The sequence below is a fragment of the Macaca mulatta genome, chromosome 8 (genome assembly GCF_049350105.2).
Source record: "Macaca mulatta isolate MMU2019108-1 chromosome 8, T2T-MMU8v2.0, whole genome shotgun sequence".
Taxonomy (NCBI): domain Eukaryota; kingdom Metazoa; phylum Chordata; class Mammalia; order Primates; family Cercopithecidae; genus Macaca; species Macaca mulatta.
In genome coordinates this window covers 146960204-146984274 of record NC_133413.1, presented here as the reverse complement: position 1 = coordinate 146984274, position 24071 = coordinate 146960204, and positions in this window count along the sequence as shown.

The window sequence follows — 24071 nt, the reverse complement described above, 5'->3', positions numbered from 1 at the left end:
TACAACAGATATATAATGACCGCTCTCCACTCCACTTTCCAAACACATGTTTCAATAGCACCTCATATGCCAGGGCACTTGATTTTCTTCTGGAGTGCTTTCAGGAGAAAATGCTTCATATTTTAAGAGAATATTTCTAGAAGTCACTGTGTTATAACTTCCTTTCCAACTTTTGCTCTTCGAAACTGGCAGAAATTTCTTGTATGCTATGCTATTATCTCCTCTCATATAATCGTGGACTTTGTGGGATACTACTTTCTAAACATTGGGTTTTACTTTAATTTTACAGGGATCCTAGAAAGAAGGCATGCTTAATGTTTGTTGTTAGTCAAGCATTTTAAACTGCAAACAGTTAAACTATGTTACACTATCAAATATTAGGCAGCAACCACATTTATATTATTTCTTTATCTTTTTTGAGACAGGGTTTCACTCAGTTGCCCAGGCTGGAGTGCAGTGGCACAATTCCAGCTCACTGAAGCCCCGAATTTCTGGACTCAAGCAATCCTTCCTCCTCTGCCTCCCAAGTAGCTGGGACTAGAGGTGGACACCACCAAGTCCAGCTAATTTCTTCTCACTTTATAGAGACAGGGTTTCACCATGATTCCCAGGCTGGTCGCCAACTCCTGGCTCAAGTGATCCTCCTGCCCTGACCTCCCAAAGTGCTGGGATTACAGGCATGTGCCACCATGCTTAGCCTAGATCATTCTTTAAGATCTACAAGTTAATAACAGGTATATAAAAAAATGAAGTGGCAGAGTTCAATGCACTGAACTCCCAGTTTTCTAACCAGGCAAATACCTGTTTTTGAGACTTTAGAGTATTGGTCTTTACTGAACATCCAGTCTGAGCCACTTTATTAACTGTCTTATCATGCTATATCTGACACTCAGTACCACACTGGAAGACAGATATTAAAGTCCTGTTGTACTGATGAGTAAAATGAAGTCTAGAGAATCTAAGTGATATACCCAAATTTGCTTCTGGTAAATAAGAACTGTAGGATTCATATTCATATTTCCTTGCCTCCAAGGGCTGCAGTTTCAATCATTTTCTATTTCCTCAGTTGCCTTCGAGGAGTTACACTTTGGCCATTTACAGGTGTAGACATAACTTACAAGTCTGAACTTCAAGGAGTGGGGGAATCCTTGATGTCTCCTAAAGGGTTAGATGCTTAATCCTGATTCATGTAACAGGTACCTATTTACAGTAAATATTGCAATTCATGTAATTAGAATTTTTACACTTAGTAATATTATAATATTAGCTTATATACTTTCCCACCATTAAAATGTACATTTTTAAAGACATGCTTGTTTCTTACTTACTTTCTTTTAACCAACAAACAACAAAATATACAGCCCACAGTGCATATTTATTGAATTCACCAATGACTACTATGCATTCTATCTGTCAAGCAACTGTCACTTCACACTCTGAAGTGTGAAAGCACCTTTAAACTGAGGGAAAGTAACAGGTAATGAGCTTTATCAGTAGTATAAAAACAAGTGACCAAGAATGAGTAACATTTTTATCTGCAGATTTTCTCAAGGATGATAACATCTGAGGGAGGTGTTCACACTTAGAAAGCAGGAGGCCAGAGTTGCAGTTCTGCCACTTCCTTTTCGTATTTTTATAATCTGGGGAATTTGATATTTTTCTCTATGCCTCATAATTTTGGTATGGCAGAAAAGACCATACCAGAAGTCTAAACAGCTTCTTAGGAGCCATTTTTGGCCCATAGACATGTTTGGATTAAATGATACTGTTTTTTGTGTGTCTGTTTGTTTCATTATGCTTTTAAATAAACTTTATTTTTCAGAGGAGTTTTAGGTTTACAAGAGTGTTCCCATACACCCTCTGCCCCCAAACATGCCCATCTCTTACTATGAACATCCTCCACCAGCGTGGTCCATTTGTTACAATGGATGAATCCACAGTGACATGTCGTTATTACCCAAAATTCATAGTTAACATTAGGGTTCACTCTTGGTGTTGTACATTATATGAATTTGGATAAATGTATAATGACGTGTATCCACCATTAGTATCATACAGAATGGTTTCACTGCCCTAAAATCCTCTGAAGAAGGAATCCAACTATCCTTTCTTCCCTCTCCCTAACTCAGCTATGCATACGTTTTAAACTTTTTTAATTTTATAAAACCCAAAATCCTGGAGATCACTGCAGGGTATTGAGACTTTCCTCATTCTTCTCTTTTTTTCACTTAAACTTTTTAATCTGGAGATAATTGTAACAAATATGTCGTTGTAAGTGATCGTAGAGAGAGGTCCCATGCACTCTTTCAATTATTTCTCCCAATAGGAACATCTTGCGCAAAGATAGTACAGTACCATAGCCAGGATGTTGATATCAATATAGTCAAGCTATAGAACTTTTCTGTCACCACAGGGCCCCCCATGTAGCCTCTGACAGCTGCTTCCACTTTCCTCCGGCCCCCACCTGCTCCTTAACTCTCAGAAAAAAATGCCAATATATTTTTAATTCCAGTAATGTGGTCATTGGAAGACTGTTATATACATGAAACCTTACAATCCACAGCTTTTGATATTGGCTTTTGCCACTCAGTATAATTCTCTGGAGATTCATCCAGCTCATAAAATTTATCAATTGTTTGCTGCTTTTCAAGGCTGAAGAGTATTTATGGTGTGGCTATCATGGCTATTCAGGGTATTACAGTCTACTTGACCACTCACCCATTGAAGAATATCAGAGGTTATTATGAACAAAATATTTGGTTCAGGTTTTTGTGTGAATACGAGTTAATTTCTCTATAGCGAAAAACCATAAATACAACTGACAGGTCATACAGTATTTGTACGCATAGTTGTCTAAGACACTTCCAAACAATTTCTAGGGCAGCTGTACCATTTTATATTCCTACCAGCAATGTATGAGTGATCTGATTTTTCTGAACCCTTGCCAGCATTTAATATTGTTGCTATTTCTTTTATTTTAACTATTATACCAGGTTTGTAGTGAACTATCATTCTGGTTTTCATTTCCATTGCCTTGGTAGCTAGTAATGCTGAATATTTTTTCTGTGCTTATTTGCCATCTGTATATGTCTTCAGTGAAATGATTATTCGTATATTATTAATTTTTGAAAGGTAATGACATATTCTAGATACAATTTTTCAGACACATACTTTGCAAATATTTTTTCTCCCAGTCTATAGGTTAAATTTTTCATTCTCTTAACGCATCTTTTGCAGTGCTTAAGTTTTTAATTTTTACCCAGTTGAATTCACACATTTTTATTTTCCTAAATAATATCTATTATATTTTATAATATATATATTATATATATTATATATGTGTGTATATATATATATATTTTGAGACAAAGTTTTGCTCTTGTCACCCAGGCTGGAGTGCAATGGTGTGACCTCGGCTCATTTTAACTTCCACCACCCAGGCTCAAGCGATTCTCCTGCCTCAGCCTCCTGAGTAGCTGGGATTACAAGTGTATGCCACCATGCCAGGCTAATTTTTTTTTTTTTTTTTTTTTTTTTTTTGAGACGGAGTCTCGCTCTGTCCCCCAGGCTGGAGTGCAGTGGCCGGATCTCAGCTCACTGCAAGCTCCGCCTCCCGGGTTTATGCCATTCTCCCGCCTCAGCCTCCCGAGTAGCTGGGACTACAGGCGCCCGCCACCTCGCCCGGCTAGTTTTTTGTATTTTTTAGTAGAGACGGGGTTTCACCGTGTTAGCCAGGGTGGTCTCGATCTCCTGACCCCGTGATCCGCCCGTCTCGGCCTCCCAAAGTGCTGGGATTACAGGCTTGAGCCACCGCGCCCGGCCTAATTTTTTGTATCTTTAGTAGAGACCGGTTTCACCATGTTGGCCAGGTAGTCTCGAACTCCTGACCTCAGATGATCCGCGCTGCTTTGGCCTCCCAAAGTGCTGGGATTACAGGCATGAGCCACTGCTCCCAGCCCCTAAATTATAAATTTTGGTTTCAAGTTGAACAGTTATTTGCTTAGCCCTGGATCCTGAAGATATTTTTCTGTGTTTGTTTCTTAAAGTTTTAACATTTTACATTTATGCCTGTGACCCATTTTGAGTTAATGTGTGTATATGGTGTAAGACTACGTCAATGTTCATTTTTTAACTTATAAATGTCCACTTGCTCCAAGATAATTTATTGAAGTGGCTATCTTTTCTTCATTGAATTGATTTTGCACGAAAAGTCAGTTGGGCATGATTGTGAAGTTTTCCCTATAGTGAAATTCTTTTTTGCTCCATTGGTGTACATATGTCTATTCCTCCACCATTCCACAGTCTTTACCATTATCGCTCCATCATTAGGCAGGGAATTATACAGAATGATTCTTCCCAATTTGTCTTCCTTTTCAAGATTATTCATTTATTCCAATTTCCTGGCCTTTCCAAATATATTTTATAGTAATCTTGTTTATATCTACAAAGACTTTGCTGAGAATTTAAAAGAAATTTCATTATAGCAGTGTGTCAACTTGGGAGGAGTTGTACCTTTTCTTTGATTTCTTCATAACTATTGTGTAACTTTCAGTGTACAAGTTTTGCACACATTTTAGTGTATTTACACTTAAGTATTCTGTTGTTTTGGAGTGAGTATAAATGGCATTGTATTTTTATTTCCAGTGATCACATGCTCTTTGCTAGTTATAGAAACACAAGTTTTTGTATGTTTACTTTGTGTTTTGCAATCTTACTGAATGCACTTAGTTCTAGGCAATCATGTCACTTGAAAATAGGAATGGTTATATTTTTAAATTTTCAATATACATGCCTTTTATTTCCTTTGATACTCAATTATGCTGGCCAGATTTTCTAACAAACTATTGAAAAGAATACTGACAACAGAGGTCATTTCCTGGTTCTTGATCTTAGGGGGAATGATTAATTTTTACAATTCAATATAATATAAGTTATACATTTTGTAGATGCTTTAACTGATGTTAAGAACGTTTCCCATTTATGTTTTTCTGTGTTTCTATTATAAATAGATGGTAAATTTTGCTTGTTTTTTTGTTTTTATTTTTCTATATTGATTGATATGATCGTATGACTTCTACTTTAGTCTGTAAGGATGGTAGATTATATTGATTAATTTTTGGATTTTGAATCAGTCTTCCATTCTGGAAATAAACATCACTTGGTCCTGAGGGTATAAATCTTTTTACATATTGCTGAATCCTACCTGGTAATAGTTAATAATTTTCACATCTATATTTGTGGGGGATCCTGGACTGTAGTTCGCTGCAGACCAATTGCCTTTGTCTAATTTTGAGATTAGTGTAATAATATCCTCATAAAATTAGTGGAGAAGTATTTCTTCCTCCTCTATTTACTAGAATATGTTGTACAGAATTGGTGTTAATTCTTCTTTAAATATTTGACAGGGTTCCACTGTAGAATCATCACGGCATGAAAATTTCTTGTTTGAAAATGCCTTTTAAAATTGTAATTTCCATTTTCTTAATAGTTATGGGGATATGCAACGTACCTGTTATATATTACGTGAGTAGCAATAGTCTGTATTTTGCCAGGAATTGATTCCTTTCATCTAAATTGTCATAATTATATGTGTGCGTTGTTAATAGCATTGCCTTATTATCCTTTAAAAGTTCGTGAGATTTGTAGTCTTATTTCCTGTTTTATTCCTGATATTGGTAATCTGTGTCTTCTCTTTTTTCTCTCTTATATTATTTGACATTCTTGCTAGAAATTGCCCATTTTATTGATCTTTTCAAGTAATCAGCTGTTTGTTTCACTGATTTTTTTTCTACTTTCTGTTTTTAATTTTAATGATTTCTATTTTGCTTCTAACTTTATTATTTCCCTTTCCACTTCCTTTATTTTTTCTCTTCTACACTCTTGCAGTAGGAGGTTTGCATATGGACCTGAAGTCTTTCCTCTGTTTAAATGCATGCGTTTATTGCTATAAATCTCCCTCTCACCACTACTTTGTGTCTTTCAAATTTTGGTATGTTTTCTTCTAATATTTAGTTAATTTTTTTGAATTTCACTTAAGACTGTCTCTGACTCATGGATTACTTTAAAATGTTTTGTCTGGTTACTGTCAGAAGCTGAACTAAACCGGTAGAGGGAGAATTGAGTTCTCAGGTATGGGAGTAGCTGAATAAAGCAACAAGCCATCCATGGAAGTGCTAAGCCCACTTACTGCAATGGTATAAGCAAGAGTCTAAAATCAGAGCCGGAGACAAATCTCCCTCTTTCACTTTCCCCCAGTGGAATAGCACACCAGTCAAGTATCAAGTGGATCTGACAGATGTGGGGGTGCCTTAATGTTGAGAACCCCAAACAAAAAGGCCCCTAAGTTGTAAGGACGTTGAGGGGGGTGTGATGAATGACGGGAGAAGGTTAGGAGTGCAAAATTACTGGACACTGAGTTAGAGTGTGAAAAAGTGTCTTCAAGTTTCCCTTTCTTCCTCCCACAAGGAGTTCCTGGCTGAGGTAGCCTCCTGATGAAGACCTGGCCCAAGACCTCAGGGAAAGACACCTAGGGGGAAAGCAACTGAGGCTCAGAATGCAAATATGTAAAGCCCATGACTGTCCAGGAGGCCCTGAGTCCTCGACTGCAGCTTTCCTCAGAGACAGCCATGCATTGGCTTGCACCCAGCCTAGTGTTGGAAGGCAGCTTTCCCATTGAGGCCTGGCAAGTGGAGCCTTTGTAATTGCCTATGGTTTGGCCTGGAAAATCTGATAGGTTTCTGGCCAGGAGCTAGACTCCTCAATTTCACTCTTGAAGTTTTAGGACCTGAGAAATAAAAATAAGCTAGCCTCTCATGGATCCTAACAGGTCAGATTTAGAGGGGATGTGGTAACAAGCAAGAAGCTAGTCTGAAGCAAAAGTTGACCACAGACATAATCAAGATTACTCCAGGCCGGATCATCAGGCCTACTTGGAGGATTGCAGGCAACCATGAGTCCCAACAGTTGCCAAGCCAGGAAAAGACGTATCATTGCCCAGCTCATTTTCCATCAGGACTACTTTAGAGAGCCAGAAACACCCCCCCTTTTTTTTTTCTAAGTTTTTGTCTGTATCCTTTCTTCCCTGGCCCAAAGTGTTAATTTAGGTACCGCATACCTCTAACCAGAATGTTGAAGCTGACCTAATGTATCTCAGGACTGAGACAGTGTCACGATGGTCAGGTACACACCCAAGAAGTGCAATCTCAGAGGATGCACATGGTCCCTGGAAATAAAGAATTGACAATGTTAGATTATGACAATTAAGACACACATTAGTAAGACAGTACAGGCTAGCAGGCCTACTCATGTAGTCCTGTTATTAGAGGTGCTGCCTGAAGTTGTCAGTATTGAACAGGTTTGTTCATGACATTAGTCCATTGGCCTCACCAATATGCAAAACCCCTGGAGTTGTTTTGGGTGAAAAGTTCAGGAGCTGATGCCATCCTCTGTCATCTTATGGTCAGCCTTGTCAGGAGTCACTATAGGTGTTGAGAGATGTTCTGGTTATCTTTCCATTGTTGATTTCTGGTTCAACTCCTTTCTGATTAAAGAATGTAGCCTGTGGCCAGGCGCGGTGGCTCTAACCTGTTATCCTAGCACTTTGGGAGGCCTAGGCGGGCGGATCACGAGGTCAGGAGATCGAGACCATCCTGGCTAACATGGTGAAACTCCGTTTCTATTAAAGATACGAAAAAATTAGCCAAGTGTGGTGGCGGGTACCTGTAGTCCCAGCTACTAGGGAGGCTGAGGTGGGAGAATGGTGCGAACCCAGGAGACGGAGGTTGCAGTGAGCTGAGATCACGCCACTGCACTCCAGCCTGGGTGACAGAGCAAGGTTTCATCTGAAAAAAATAAAAAGAATGTAGCCTGTATAATTTTAATTTATTTAAAATTGTTTTTAAGATAGGTCCAACATAGGACCTATCTTAGTATGTCTTAGTGTCTTGGTATATATTCTATGGGCACTCAAAATGAATGGTATTCTCCTATTTTGGGGTAGATGCTAATCCAACAGGATTCTTAAATTCATTGAGTGTTTCTCACTTTAGTGTAGGGCAGACATAAATAATTGAGAGACCTCCATAACTCAAGGAAATGCTAGGTATATAAGTTCACAATGCCAGCAAAGCATCCTCCTGAACACTAACTGTATATGGGAGCAACTGGGCTAGATTCAGGGGATGGACAGAAGATGACACATGGAGACATTTCATGAATTAGTGGAAGGAGAAATTCAGGAAGGAAAAACTTTCCTAGAACCTTTCAAATAAAGCATCTCTTTCCATGTACAAACAAACTGCAGAACTAACTTGATCACTATTCTTGCTCTCTGAGAAGATTCATTACCTTAGCAATGATATGTAGCAATGTTCCAAATGCTAACATGGAGTAATACAAAGGTGAATATGAAATTGTCAGTGGCCTGGAAGACCTGGCTGATGCCTATGAACCAAGCCAGCCTGTGGGGCAGGGGCTAGCTAAAACATAAATTATACCTGGAATTACATGAGCTGGGATTCTAGGTTTTTTAGGTAACAAGGCTCATACTCTACCAAAGCATCTTCATCTTAGTTACTGCAGTTTGTACTTTTGGATATGACTATCTAAAAACGCTTTTATCTGCTCTTTCCAGGAAGCAGCACATTTCTCATTGAGACAGCAGTTATCTTACACTATCACCAACTGAAGGAAACAACTTTTGGAGGTGTGTGATCATTGTATCTTTCCCTTGGTTCCATGAGTATCTATACTCACTGAACTGGCTGAAGACACTTCATAGTCATAAAGATTTCTTCTCTACATCCAGATAGTTTTGATTATTTTTCTTTGTGATCAACCATATCAATCCAGTTTATTCTTGTTAATTTGAAAAGTGCCACAAAATAGTGGCAATAACAATAATTATAACAATAATTAAAACATGCTAGTTACTCTTCTATTATATGTATGCATAACCTTTGGTGTCAGGTACTGTATCTATCAGGAACCTGAATGGTCAGCAACAGAAATTGCCTGGCTAATTGAAGCAAGAAAAGAATGTATTGAAATGATAGCAAAGTGTCACAGAATTGCTGTGGATGCTGGAGTTTAAGGATAACCTTAGTGCATCCAACCAAGGTCAAGTCATAGAGACTTTGATGCTGCTTCTGCTGACATTACCTCCTTTATCATTCCTGGAGATCACGGTCTGTGGACACTCCCCAGTACTATGGCTTGCTGCAGCCACTGGCCTTGAATCTCTTCATGAATCATAAAAACTTTATCCTAAGTGAATTAACACAGCAACAGAAAATCAAATATTGCATGTTTTCACTTATAAGTGGGAGCTAAACATTGAGTACAGATAACATAACAATGAGAACAATAGACAATGGGGACTACTAGAGGGGAGAAGTAGGGAGGAGGGCAGAGATTGAGAAACTGTCTATTGGATACTATGCTCACTACCTCGGTGATGGGATTATTCATACCTCAAACTTCAGTGTCACACAAAGTACCCCTTGAACCTAAATTAAAATTTGAAATAAATTAAAAGAAAAACACTTTAATGTAGAAAAGAACATCTGAACTCACTAGCACTAGACTCTTTGTCCAAATCATAATTTCTAGGGTATTGGGGAAGGAGTTAATTTCCCAACAATATGACACCCAGTGAGAATTTTCCCACAAGGGAAGGAAAATTGCATTGAGGACATCCAATCTAAAGATAATTACTAGAAGTATTATTATCTAGAATCCTCAGCCTTTTCCAGAAGTAGATGTTCACTTATTACAAATATCTCTGAGAAATCAAATTATAAATCAGATTCTAACACAGAGATTTCTGACTACAGATAGAGCCAGGATTCTTAACCATTTTGCTATTCGCCCAACTCCCTCAAGTAATCTGTTCACTGACAGAAGCAGCAGATAATGAAAACTTTGGGCAGTGAGAAATGCTGTCCAAATGCAAAGGATTCTTACTCTGAACTACATTTGCTAGATGCAATTGTATGAACATTTGGAAAAGCATATCATTGTGGATAGGAATATGGACACTGACATTGCTGCCTGGGATTAAATTCTGATTCTGTCACTTACTCGCTGTGAGATTTTAGACAAGTTATTCAATTCTAAGTGTGTCAATTTTTGTATCTACATCATAGGAATAAAATAATAGAACCTGCTTCATAGAATTGCTGGGAAGATTAAATAAAGTTATATATGTCAAGTTATAAATGCAGCCAGCATGTGAGAACTCATTAACACAGGGTTAGGGTTTGAAGCATTAGGGTTTGAGATTTGCCAATCACAGGCAGAAATAATACACCAAGAAGCAATGCATATAGAAAAGACAGCCCTTGTGAGTAGTGGCAAAAGATACCAGAAACTAGAAGGCAGAGGGTAGTCCTCATAAAAGCAGATGTGAAATGAATTAATGCTCACAGTCTAGCTCCAGGATGAGAAACTTCCCACTGGCTCTAATAGTTTGTAAGCACCTTCACTTTCCTCTAAAGTGAAATCAAACAAATAGAAAGATAATTGCTCCTCACTGGAGGAATTTCTCTAAGGTTAGTAGATCATTTTCTTTTGTGATTCTAGTGACTAAAGACACACGCATATACATAATTTAGTTTCAGTCCCCAGCAGTGGCATAAATGAGGCTTTTTCAAGATAACGATAAAAAATAGATTAATTTTAAGGGAAATTTTACAATTTTCCTCTCTTTTCAGCTTGGACACCTGTTGTGTGGAACCTTCAGACTGAAAGCAAATAAGTATACTGAGGAAGGAAGAATGAGTTTTGCTTATTAAACATGGTAGTTACCTTAAATTCCAGCTATCCTATGGTTTTCCTTGGACAAATAAAGACAATGATGCCCACACAAATGGTGAGCCATAATGAAACAATTCAGGAGACCTGGACTTTGGTCAACACTTAACCACTAACCATAATTGAAAGCTCTGGCAAGTCAGTCTACCTCTGATATGGCTTGGCCGTGTCTCCATCCAAATCTTACCCTGAATTGTAATAATCCCCATGTGTTAAGGGTGGGACCAGATGGAGCTAACTGAATTATGGGGGCACTCTCCCCCATACTGTTCTCATGGTACTGAATATGTCTCATGATATCTGATGGTTTTATAAATGGGAGTGCCCCTGCACAAGCCTCTTGGATGCTGCCATGTAAGATGTGACTTTGCTCCTTATTCACCTTCTGCTATGCTTGTGAGTCCTCCACAGCTATGTGAATTGTGAGTCCATTAAACCTCTTTCCTTTATAAATTAACCAGTCCTGGGTATTTCTTTCTTAGCAGTGTGAAAACAGACTAATACAACCTCTCTTCTTATGCACAAACTCATCTATAAATTAAGAAAGTGATGCAAATGACCTCAAGGTTCTTTCTGGTTATTCCATGGTTAATGTTAGCATTTCTGTATGAGTTACTTACTAGTTCTCATAGTTGTTTGTTTGACAGGGGCTTATTATTGTCTGATCACCTCCTTTTCCTTCTGAGAATTGTCCCACAGCCATCTGATAAGACTTAATTCATTGACTTTTTAACATGAACCAGATGAGAGATGAGCATATAATTTAAATTAGTCAGAATGTGAAATTCATCTAGCCACATGGCCTTAGCTGGGGCAATCACGAACATCCCTGGAAATTTTGTTGGCACTAAAACAAACTACTCTCTTTCTTCTTCTCTGAAGCTTGATTATAAGAAGGATATTAATAGTAGACCTTCCTTTGGCTCCCTTTTTCACAAATTTGGAAAGATCTGTCCCAAGAATGAAGATACCATGTCCAAATTATAGTACTTATGCACCTGGATTAAGCCATGCCTGAAGCTATTTGGGACTCATTTCAGTTTCACGATCTAATGCATTTACCCATTTCTGATTACATTAGGTTCAGTTGGCTCTCTGATACTTGCAACCAAAAGAACTCTGGCTACTACAGTTGAATAACAGAAAGAGCATGCCTATAGGAGGTGAAATTTAGCATTCTGACAACATCACTAATTTACAAATGACCTATAAAGATGCCAGAAAATATCATTCAAGTATAGATGGATTTGGCTTCTGTATTTACAAAATGACCCCCAATATCTCTCTGAGTTGTTTAAAATGATGACTCTACACATTATTAGACTTCTATTACTTGAGTTTATACCTTATCTTTCCTATTCAACTGTAGCTCTTTAAAGATATGAATTACATTTCAACTTTTGATCTCTACGATGTAGGTACAATGCTTATCACTTTGGAGGCAGTGTATGTAAAATGAAATAATATATTAAAAATAAGCCTACATTATTATTTTTGGTATTTTTCACAGGCTCTATTATATAATGAGTGGCAACTTTATGAATTAAAATTATTTCACCATTTTCCTCTGTGATTTTTCTGAGTAGTCCACGACCAGATACCATGTTGACAGCTGTTTTCCATTAAAGTGCAAACTATCCCTATATCAGTCCTAGTTTACATACCCCAAATTTTTTGCAGGTAAGAAAATATCACATAATAGCTCTTATTCCTGTTCATAAAACTTCAAATCAATCAATCAGTTAAGTAATTTTAGAAATTCAACATTTCAGCCCTCCTGCCTGACGAACAACGGGGACAAGTCTTTCAGAGTCTCCCAGCATGACCCAGGCTAGTGACCTGAAGTGTTGGAGGACTGAGTGCCTTGCACTCTCCCAGCTACTCAAACCCCAAAGAAGAACCCTGTTGAACTCATGTGCAGACTGACATCGATATTTAATATGATTTCACCTAACCCTCCATTGAATCAGAGCCACACCTGTCACCCACGGATGGTTCTTGATCACAAGCTCCTCTCAAATAGGCCATTTAGCAACTCCATGACCCTGTTCACAGAAATCGGTGGCAAAAGAAAAGGGTGGAACTGCCAGTGTGCATCACCAGCCCCTATTGGAGAAAATAAACTGTAGAAATGCCTCTTATAAACTTTATTCAGTCCTCGAAACCATTCAAAGGAGCCCCGATAATCAGTGTCAGTATACGGCATGAAAGCTGGGGAAGTGTGCAGAACAGACAGAGATCAGAGGAGGCCATGATTATAGAGAGGGGCGGCCAGGGTGCAGAATGCATGAATTTTACACTGTTTTGTTCCAGAACCTGCCACCTGAGTTGCTGCTGCCGCAAACACTTGAGCTCAGTAAATCAAAGCAAAGTGGTCGACCTCAGACAGCTGCTGGATTCCTGTAAGTGGTTCCCAAACTCTACTACTTAAAAAAGCAAGATGTAATGCAAATTCTAAGGGAAAAGTATGTGGTGAGATGTGGTTGAGGGAGGAGGGCAGTTTTAGTTGGAGTAAAAAAGAATGTGACAGATTTCAGGCTTCTTTTCTTCATTTAAATAAAAGTATTTTTTATAAATATTTTACACATGGAGATTTCTTATCAGATTTTTATTTGAGAAAAAAAAAAGAATGGTGCAGATGAGTGAAATGTTAAGATTCATTGTTTAGGTCAAATCAGGGACCAGAGGATGATACATTTTCTGACTATGAAACTGCACAGACATAGGAAAGTTGTCAAAAACTTACGGAGATTTTCCCATCCCAAAACAGGAAGATGTGGGTGCCACTAAGAGCAAGTTCTACAAAGTGATGTTAATGGTTGTGGAAACTGGGAAATGGGAGGAGAAGGGACTATCCAGAGAAGTACTGCTCAAAGGCAATCGGCTGAGTAAAGCACTGCATTCTTTCTTTCTCTTTTTTTTTAAATTATACTTTAAGTTCTAGGGTACATGTGCACAACGTGCAGGTTTGTTACATATGTATACATGTGCCATGTTGGTGTGCTGTACCCATTAACTCATCATTTACATTAGGTATTTCTCCTAATGCTATCCCTCCCCCTTCCCCCCACCCCACGACATGCCCCAGTGTGTGATGCTCCCCTTCCTGTGTCCAAGTATTCTCATTGTTCAGTTCCCACCTATGAGAGAACATGCAATGTCTGGTTTTCTTGCAATAGTTTGCTCAGAATAATGGTTTCCAGCTTCATCCATGTCCCTACAAAGGACATGAACTCATCCTTTTTTATGGCTGCATAGTATTCCACGGTGTATATGTGCCACATTTTCTTAATCCAGTCTATCACTGATGGACATTTGGGTTGGTTCCAAGTCTTTGCTATTGTGAATAGTGCTGTAGTAAACATATGTGTGCATGTGTCTTTATAGCAGCATGACTTATAATCTTTTGGGTATATACCCCGTAATGGGATCACTTACTACATTCTTTCTTAAGGCCTACAGAGGAGATGTTCACCATCTCAGTTGGTTGAGCACAGGCCAAGGGAGAATATCTATGAAGTGTGTGTGGTTGAAGTATGATTGATCCATGTCTTTTTGGTTCATTTGACCATGATAAACCCTAATGTGCGTATACAGTTGCTGAGGTAGTCAGTGGACATATTTCCTTCTGGTTTTATTTCTGGGAATGTTTTGTGGCTCATCACCCTTTTCTAAAACAAACTAAAATCACAGACTTTTATTACTGTGTGTTTTTTGTTTGTCTCTCTCCTCTGTTTGCTTCTTATTTTTATGCCCCTTTTACCTTGTCCACCAATTAAGACATACATCCGTCCACAGGGCATAGGAACAAGACATGGTCCCTTTTGTTAAGGAAGTTGGAGTTCGGTGAGAGACCTAACCAGCATAAGGAATGCTACTTGCAAAGCATCAAGGCATAATGACTAATTGTTTAGTCTCTTAAATTAAAGTAACTGGGTGGAGATAATCTCTCTGCTTAGCTGAATGTGTGCATGACCTCAGATTCTTTGCTTGTATCTCTAGGTCTCAGTCTCCTGTGAGTACCATGGGGAAACACGCACTGCAGGGATGGAGGGGGTACATGTGTGTTGATTGGAATGACATCCCATTCTAAAACATAGGTCTGCATTCCACTCCCCAGGACCTGTGAATATGTAGCTTTATATCAGCAGGCAGAAAAAGCTACTGTTATAGAAAGTACAAGGGGTCTGCACTGACACAGACCTGGGTTTGAGTTCTGAGTCCTTCAGTTTGCTACTAGCATGGCATTTGGCAAGCTACTTAACTACTTGGAGTCTCAGAGCCTCATATAAAAATGAAGGTAAGAATGCAGGTCTTCCTGAGTTGTTGTGTGGATGCACACTTCTGGAATTACGTATTCACTGGGCTCCTCCTCTAGATTCCTAGCTACTTAGGAGCAGGGTCCATTCTGTATGCCTCATATCTGGCACTTTGGGGACTTAACAGAGAATTGTTCAGTAAGCAGAAGTATGTGCAAAGTACTATGAAAGCAAAGAGAAGTTAAAGACACCATGCTTCCAGGCTGTGGGAAAGATTCAGCGAGATGGCTTTTGAGCTCCTTTGAAAGGAGATAAACCTATAGGTTTCTACCTCAATTTAGGCAGCAGTAATGGAAACAGCTCACACTTACTGAACGGCTACTATATCCTCTTTGTTAATACATTATTTTTATCCCTCAAAATCTTTACACTTCCAATGCTCATTTACCTGAAAAGGAAGTGATGCTCAGAGAGAACAAATAACATAGTCAACTCACACAACTTGTAAGAAGTAGCGTCGAAATTCTAAGTTGGCCGTGTCTCATTCCAAGGAATCATACCCAGCTTGCTCTGACATGATCCCTTGGGGTGGAGATGAGATAGAAAAGTAAGTGCTAGTGCTAATCTGTGACGAGTCTATTGTGAGGCACCCTCCTTCTCCAAATGTTGATGAAGTTATTCACCAGGCAGAATGGCTGGCTGGATGTGTTCTCAGGTTCTGTGAATTTCTAGAAAAACTTCCCTGCTCCCTCCACAGTCATTTTCAACCTCCCCTGCCAGTCTCTGGGTTGTGCTGTTGGTGACCCTGAGGAGGAACTTCACAATGTTTTCAGGCCCCAGGTGCTGCTCTGTTCTGAACACAGTACTAAGAAGGACATCCCAGATCCCAAAGATGCTCTCCCTATTATCTCATCTTTCCTGAGATTTCGGAGTGCCAAACAAACATGAGGAAACACATATCCGAAAGAGTCCCATTTGGTAAACTGCTAAGAGGTTTCTTGGTTTGCAATCAAGATAGCACTTTGAAAAGAGCTGTGTCTGGGTGGAACTGCCCTGCTTCTTGCTATTAAAGGGAAATCTAACCACAGGGTTATGTTTGCTATCTATCATGTCTGTTTTTCCTCACACAAGGACATGACTTTTATGGTTCTGCAAAAAATAGTCCTGCATGTGATATCTTTTGTAAGAAACACATTGCTTCTAGGACAAAAAAGCTTTTTCTGTTGATTAATTAATTAGTGTATATTTTCAAAGTTGTTTGCATCTTCTCTAAACCTATTTTTTTTCCAAAGGGGAAAAACAAAAACAAAACAAACAAACAAACAAAAAACCAGAGAATGAAGTGGGTCCACCCAGATCATCACAGACACCACAGTATTGACCAGAAAGGACAATAACAAAAAGGGGAGAGAAAAACAGGTCACCATGCTATTCCTGCAGAGTAAAATGATAAACACGGGCTAGACAAGGGTCATGAAAAATGTGAGAAACTCCAAAAGTATATGCAATGCTTACTTTATATGCTTTATTTAAGGTGCACGGACCCATAATTTATATCATATTCTCAACTGGATCCATGACTTCAAAATGGCAAAGAAGCACTTCTCTAACTGAAAACTCAAATCATTTTCAACCACAATATTATTCTTCCGTGCATTATTATTCACATTATGTTTCAGATGCTCTGCAAGGGGCAGAATCCAACTTACTTTCTTTAATCCAAATAAAAACAGAAATACTAGTTGACATATATTGGGTGTTTATTTTGTTTCAGGAACCATAATAGCACTTAAATACTTAATCTCATTTAATCTCAGAAACACATTGAATCAGAAACTATTTTACAGATGGAGTCTCAAATGCAAAGTGACTTTCTGAGTTTATGATTCCAAGGAGTGGTGGAGCCCAGGTTAGAACCAGCTTACCTTCAGGAGTTGTTCTTTCAATCACAGTGTGTTACTGCAATTATTTCCATACTTACACTTTTTCAATGATTTCTATGCATTGTTTCATTTTATCATCACAAGAAGCTCATGTGGTAGCTACTGATTATGTTATTTTCACTTTACCGTGAAGGAAACTGACTCAAGGACCTCTCTTCTGAAAGTGTTTTGACATAAACACTTAAAAGTGGCAGAGTCCATTGTAGATCCACATTGCAGTTCCTTCCTTTTCCTATAAGATTTTTTTTCCCTCTAACCTGAAGTCTGGTTAGGTCATGAGAATTGATCTGGCTCAGGCCATGTGTGCACAAGTGACAGGTAGAGGCTTGACCATCCATTGTGGACTTTGCCACAGTCTTTTCCTCTGTCATCACCTTGCAGAACACGGCATCTACACCATGAGCCTTAGTCCCGGAGTAAGCCCAATAACAGAGTGGAACACAGGTCACAGTTGACTATAGTGAACACACACATAGTGTGAATAAGAAAGAGAATTTCAGTGTTTTAAGTTCCTAAGATTTTAGCTTGTTAGTGTCCTTCATATAACCTGGTCTATCTCTAGGTTTAGATGACTCGAAGTCCATGTAATCAGCCATCTGATGGGTATTATCCTAAGTTTAAATATGAACTCTGTTGATCCCGTAGGACAGGATGACTGTAAAGAAAACTAATACTCTCTAGCTCATCTCCACAAATGGTCAGGAGATTTAGCTCAGCTCCCTGTCCTCCTCTCACCATAGGCCCAGTCAGATGAACTTTTCAAATAAAGAGGACCAGGAGTGGGGTGTGGGACCTGGATGAGGCTGAGGTGTACCCTCTTCCCCACCATGCACTCTATGATGAAGGACCGGGATGGGTCTTATGATTGGGCAAGGAGTCCCACATTAAGGCACTCTGATTAATCAGGAAGTTGAGTAGCTGGAAGAGCATCGCAGACTGTCTGATTTTCAGAGGAACTCATCCAGATAGCCAGGGTTTTGGCTACAGAGCCAGGGTGGGGCAAGAAGTCCTCGATGCCTCCTCATCATGGACCCAAAGAAGCATATTTGTCTTTGCAATCAGGAAGTGCCTGCAAAGAAAAGATGTGAGCAGGATTGTAATTATTTTACACACACTCTCTCTCACACACACACTTATACTCATGCATAGACACTCACACTCCCACATTAACAAACACACACACTCACACCATACTCATACACTGATGGGTACACATACACAAACATGCACTCCCTCACCCATACATGCATACAAATGATGAACTGTCCTTCATTTTCATCCACTATTTATTTTGCCATTACAGTTTGATTTTAAGAATAATAAATTTTACTGCATAGGGTTGTTGGGAAAAATACATCTATTAGTGAGGTATCAAAAACAGGACCTGACATTTCATGGTTGCCCAATGAATGTATGGCCTGTCTTATCTTCTGATTTTCTTTTCCAGTAGTGACATGGATGTTGGGAATTATTTCCAGACATTATTTACTGAAGAGTAGGAAAATAGCTGTCTATGGTCTGTCTAATAACCTCCACACGAGGACCTAGAAGCCACTTTCCAACCTTGCCAGCAAAAGACTAAATATATCTCTAAGACATCAGATTAACCCTGAAGAAGAAAAATATTTGAACTGCTAAAGTGTTGTTACTTCGTGAGTCTCTGTGGTTTTTCTATTCTCAAGTGTTCTCTGGGAGGTTACCAAGTGATCAGATGTGGAGAAGAATTAACATTCTTCAGTACTGTGATAAAATACTAGGTTTCTAACCAACTCCAATATTATCTCAATACATGTGTGAATTCACTGAAAATTTGGTATAATTCATAACTAATAAACTTTAAAGAGTCTAAAAATATTTTTTTGGCCGGGCGCGGTGGCTCAAACCTGTAATCCCAGCACTTTGGGAGGCCCAGACGGGCGGATCACGAGGTCAGGAGATTGAGACCATCCTGGCTAACACGGTGAAACCCCGTCTCTACTAAAAAATACAAAAAAACTAGCCTAGCCGGGCGAGGTGGCGGGCGCCTGTAGTCCCAGCTACTCAGGAGGCTGAGGCAGGAGAATGGCGTGAACCCGGGAGGCGGAGCTTGCAGTGAGCCGAGATCGTGCCACTGCACTCCAGCCTGGGCGGCAGCGCGAGACTCCATCTCAAAAAAAAAAAAAAAAAAAGAAAAAAAAAATTTTTTGAAAAAAAATTGGAAAGAGTTCATTCTGTCACTACTGCTCGTAATGCCCTTCCTCTCTGTCTCTTCTTTTATCTACCTGGAAAACATATGCGCTTCATTTTCTTTGATTAGCATCCATTTCATTCAACATTAATTGAGTAATTTAATTCCAAATACATCTATTAAACACACTCTATGTGGTAGGCGATGAAAATAACAGTGTGACGAAGGCAGCTAAGCTTTCTGTCTGCAGGTGCTTCAGATCTGAAGGAAGACTATTAAACACGATGGAAAGGAAGCAAGATGATGTCATGGCAGGCGTTAGTGGAAGCCCTGGGAACCTGTTTGCCGGCCAGGCACCAAACTGGGGCCAGGATAGGTAGATCAGGAATGCTCTTCACACCAGACGAGGTGCCATTCACGTAGATGTGATGGAAACCGTCTTTCCTGGAAAGGATACAGTGAGATGCCCTTGTTCTATGTACAAATAACTAACAACTGCATACCTACACCTTGCTAGTTTTGGGATACAAAATAGAGGACAAGTGAGTATCCCTCTAATTCTGGAGCTTAAGTAATAGTGAGAAACAAAATCCTAAATAAAGTAGATATCACAAGGCAAGTTAAGGTTTGTAACTAAAATAATAGTATAATTTACCATCAAAATGGAGACACTTCTAAGAGAAAAAAGACAGTGCTTTGTTTTGTCAGTTTCCCTCAAAGTGTCCCAGGGAAACCTAGATAGATGCACCCCCTCGTATTGGTGAACTGTGAGGGTATTAAGAAGAGGGCGTCGACCGGGTGCAGTGGCTCACACCTGTAATCCCAGCACTTTGGGAGGCCTAGGCAGGCAGATCATGAGGTCCGGAGATTGAGATCATCCTGGTTAACACGGTGAAACTCTGTCTCTACTAAAAAACACAAAAAACACAAAAACAAAAAAACTAGCTGGATGTGGTGGCGCTTGCCTGTAGTCCCAGCTACTTGGGAGGCTGAGGGAGGAGAATCACTTGAATCCATGAGGTGGAGGTTGCAGTGAGCCGAGATGGTACCACTGCACTCCAGCCTGGGCTACAGAGCAAGACTCTGTCTAAAAACAAAGAAGGAGAAGAAGAGGGTGTCAATAAGAGAATAGCTAAGGAAGTGTAAGTTAGCAGAGTAAACGTGGGCCAGGTAAGCCTCCACCTCCAACTGTGGGCTTTCTCATCCTTGGCAATAGAGTATGTCACCTGGGGACAAGATGATGAACAGAGTCCTGCTAAAGGCCCTGTGTGCTTGCCAGCTTGACTGCAGTGAGTGAAGAAATGCAAGCACTATAAGGAGTGCTGCAGATCCCCGAACCTCTGATACATCTTAGCCCAATGATGAAGACCCATTTTGCCCTTAAAAATATTTCTAGTTGTGGTAGGGGGATAAGTTAAAGGGAGCCAAGCAGGAAGAAGAAGCCACCTGAGAGGGCTGCAGTATCCTAGCATGGAGGCAGTGAGGTGGCCAGAAGGAGCGGAGGTGCAGGGTGTTCAGGAGGTAGACTCACTAAGATTTAGTAATCAAGTGAGAGGGACTGAGAAAGGGAGGGGGTGGAAATACAGTTTACTGAGAAAGGTAACCTAAGGGAAGGAGGGCACTGATGAGTTCAAGTGGCTGGATTTTAGGTGTCCTGGAAACATCCAAGTAGAGGCATTAATAAGTGAGCAGTATAGATGTCAGGAAAGGATTTTAATTACAGACAGTGCTTAGGATTCATTATTAACTTGAATGGTCATTAACATGAATGAATGAAAGAATTCCTCCTATTGTCAAAGGAGATAAGTAAGACCACCAGAAATACCAACATTTCAGAGGGGGAAAAAAAGTCCAGGATCCCAGGAAATTTCTGAGAAGGAATATGTAAGAAGAAGAGGAAAAGAGGAAAATCCAGAATAAAATTGTACCCCTCTTCCCCCTCCCTCACACAAACAGAGAGACGTACATGGAAAGAAAATGATTCTGAAAAAAAAAGGAGTAATAGTAATCACTTGTTAGAATCAAAAACTGGATGCGGACCAAACATTACAACTATGTTCAATAAAAATAAATACATCAGTGACCTAGGAGAAGACCGTTTTTTATTTACTCCTATTTCTCTCCTTTCCCCATATATATACATTCACTACAAGAAAATTCCTTCAGGACAGAAGGTCTGTGGTGTTCCTCGATGTATACAGGACTGACTCCAATGCCCAACTCAGAGTGGCTGCTCAAGAAGCATTTGCTTTTGAATGCGTGGAAAGTAAGGAAGAAAAATCAATCCAGTAATCCAACTACTGGCCATCTACCCAATGGAAAGAAATTATTTTATCAAAAAGGTACCTGCACCTGGCTGGGCGTGGTGGCTCACCCTTGTAATTCTAGCACTTTGGGAGGCGGAGGTGAGTGGATCACCTGAGGTCAGGAATTCAAGACCAGCCTGGCCAACATGGTAAAACCCTGTCTCTACTAAAAATACAAAAATTAGCAGGGCATAGCTGTGCATGTCTTTAATCCCAGCTACCTGGGAGGCTGAGGCAGGAGAATCCCTAGAACCCAGGAGGAAGAGGCTGCAGTGAACCGAGATCACACCACTGCACTCCAGCCTGGGTGACAGAGCAAGGCTCTGTCAAAAACAAAATGAGACCTGCACCTATATGTCATCACAGCACTGTTCACAATAGCAAAGATATGGAGTCAATCTTAACATCCACCAATTGATGAATGGATAAGGAAAATGTGATATATAGACACACACACACACACACACACACACACACACACACACACACACAATGGAATACTGTACAACCATAGGAAAAAAAATACAATCACGTATTTTGCAGCAACACGGATGGAACTGGAAGCCATTATCTTAAGTTCAACAACTCAGACATAGAAAAGCGAATACCACGTGCTCTTATAAATGAGAACTAAATAATGTGTACAGACTGGGCGCGGTGGCTCACGCCTGTAATCCCAGCACTTTGGGAGGATGAGGTGGATGGATCACCTGATGTTGGGAGTTCGAGACCAGCCTCACCAATATGGTGAAACCCTGTCTCCACTAAATATACAAAAATTAGCCAGGTGTGGTGGCATTCACCTGTAGTCCCAGCTACTCAGGAGGCTGAGACAGGAGAATTGCTTGAACCCGGAGGCAGAGGTTGCAGTGAGCTGGAGCCAAGATCGTGCCATTGCACTCCAGTCTGGGAGAGAGAGTGAAACTCCGTATCAAAAAATTAAAATAAAATAAAGAAAAACAAAAAATAAATGTGTACTGATGGACATAGTGTGGAATGATAGACAATGTAGATTTGAAAGTTTGGGGGATTTCAGGGGTGGTATTGATTAGAAATTACTTAATAGGTACAATGTATGTTATTCTGGTGATGGGTACACTAAAAGTCCTGACTTCACCACTACCCAATATATCTGTCTAACAAAATTACATTTGTACCTCATAAATTTTTACAAATAAAATTTTTTGAAAGGAAAAAAAAATCATGAAAAATGTTTGCCTAGAAGTCTTGATTTCCAGTGCAGAGGCAGCCTGAATATGGGGTTGTATCAATTAATTTTAAGACCAAATGAATTTTGAATAAGTTCAGGGTGAGCTGAAAATAGAATGCTCTAAGTAAAGAAGTTTCCAACTAGCCTTGCTTTGATGAGTTGGGAAAGAAATTGAACAAGATGAAGCATTTTCAACTCTCAGCCAGAATATGCCAAAATCCATCTCTCTAAAGTAGATCTTAATCACAGTCAAATTTCTCCTCAAAGTACATTAAGGTTATATAAGTCTCCAGGCTTCATTCAAGTGAGCTAGAGCTAACTCTTTCTGTCTCTTCCTCAATTATCATCATTGTTGAGTTATTAAGGCAACAAATTGTATTTAAGTATGTTCTTGACAAGGTCTCTCCTCCCCTGTAGCTAGAAGGATTCCCATAACATACAAGTGAGCCCTAACCTAAGGTCATGGGGATGATTTGGGAAAAGCATTTCTGCCCCAACAGAGTGATATGTCCCTGATGCCTTTCTCTTTCTCTTCTGCCTTGTTATTTCTGAGGCATAATACGAGATTTTGGAAGTTCAGGAGAATCACAGGGTGATTACTAGTTTAAAGAAAAATGTAGGCATTACCACCTTATTTGGGTCATAAAATTGGTTATTTAACAAATAACCACATTCTAATGTGTAACATGTTTATCACAATTTAGTGGTGGCATGTCGACAATTGCCTCCTTTTACAAAATTTACTGTTCAGTTTTATTCCAGCTGTATAATATTAGCAATAAATCCACAAGTAATATTGTGACTTTTTTCAGTTGATTAAACTGAAATCATGGATACAAATTAAATGTTGGGGATTGTATTTATTGCTGATCTATAATACATAGTTTATGTAGAATACATTTAAAATGGCCAGTGTTCAGAGTATTCAGAAAGAAGTAAATCCACAACATATTCCAGAATATTTTTTGTTTAAACTTTAGATGGTATATCTTTGAAATATCACCTAATGTAAATAAAAAGCTTTACAAGCTAAATGACCTCCATAAGAACAGGAAAATTGTTATATTAATGGTTCCTAGTGCATAGTAGGAATTCAATAACTGGTAAAAAACTTGCATTCATTTTCCATGCTGCTGTAAGAAAGTATCACAAACTTAGAGACTTAAAGGAACATACATTTATTATGTGAAAATCAGACGTTCAAAACGGGTGTCACTTGACTAAAATCACGGTGTCAGCACAATAGCATCCTTTCTGGAGGGTCTATACGAAAGTGCCTTTCTTCCCTTCCCAGCTTCTAGAGGCCATCTGTATTTCTTGGCTATGGTCCCTTCCATCCTCAAACCAGCAGCATAATTATTTGAATCTTGGGCC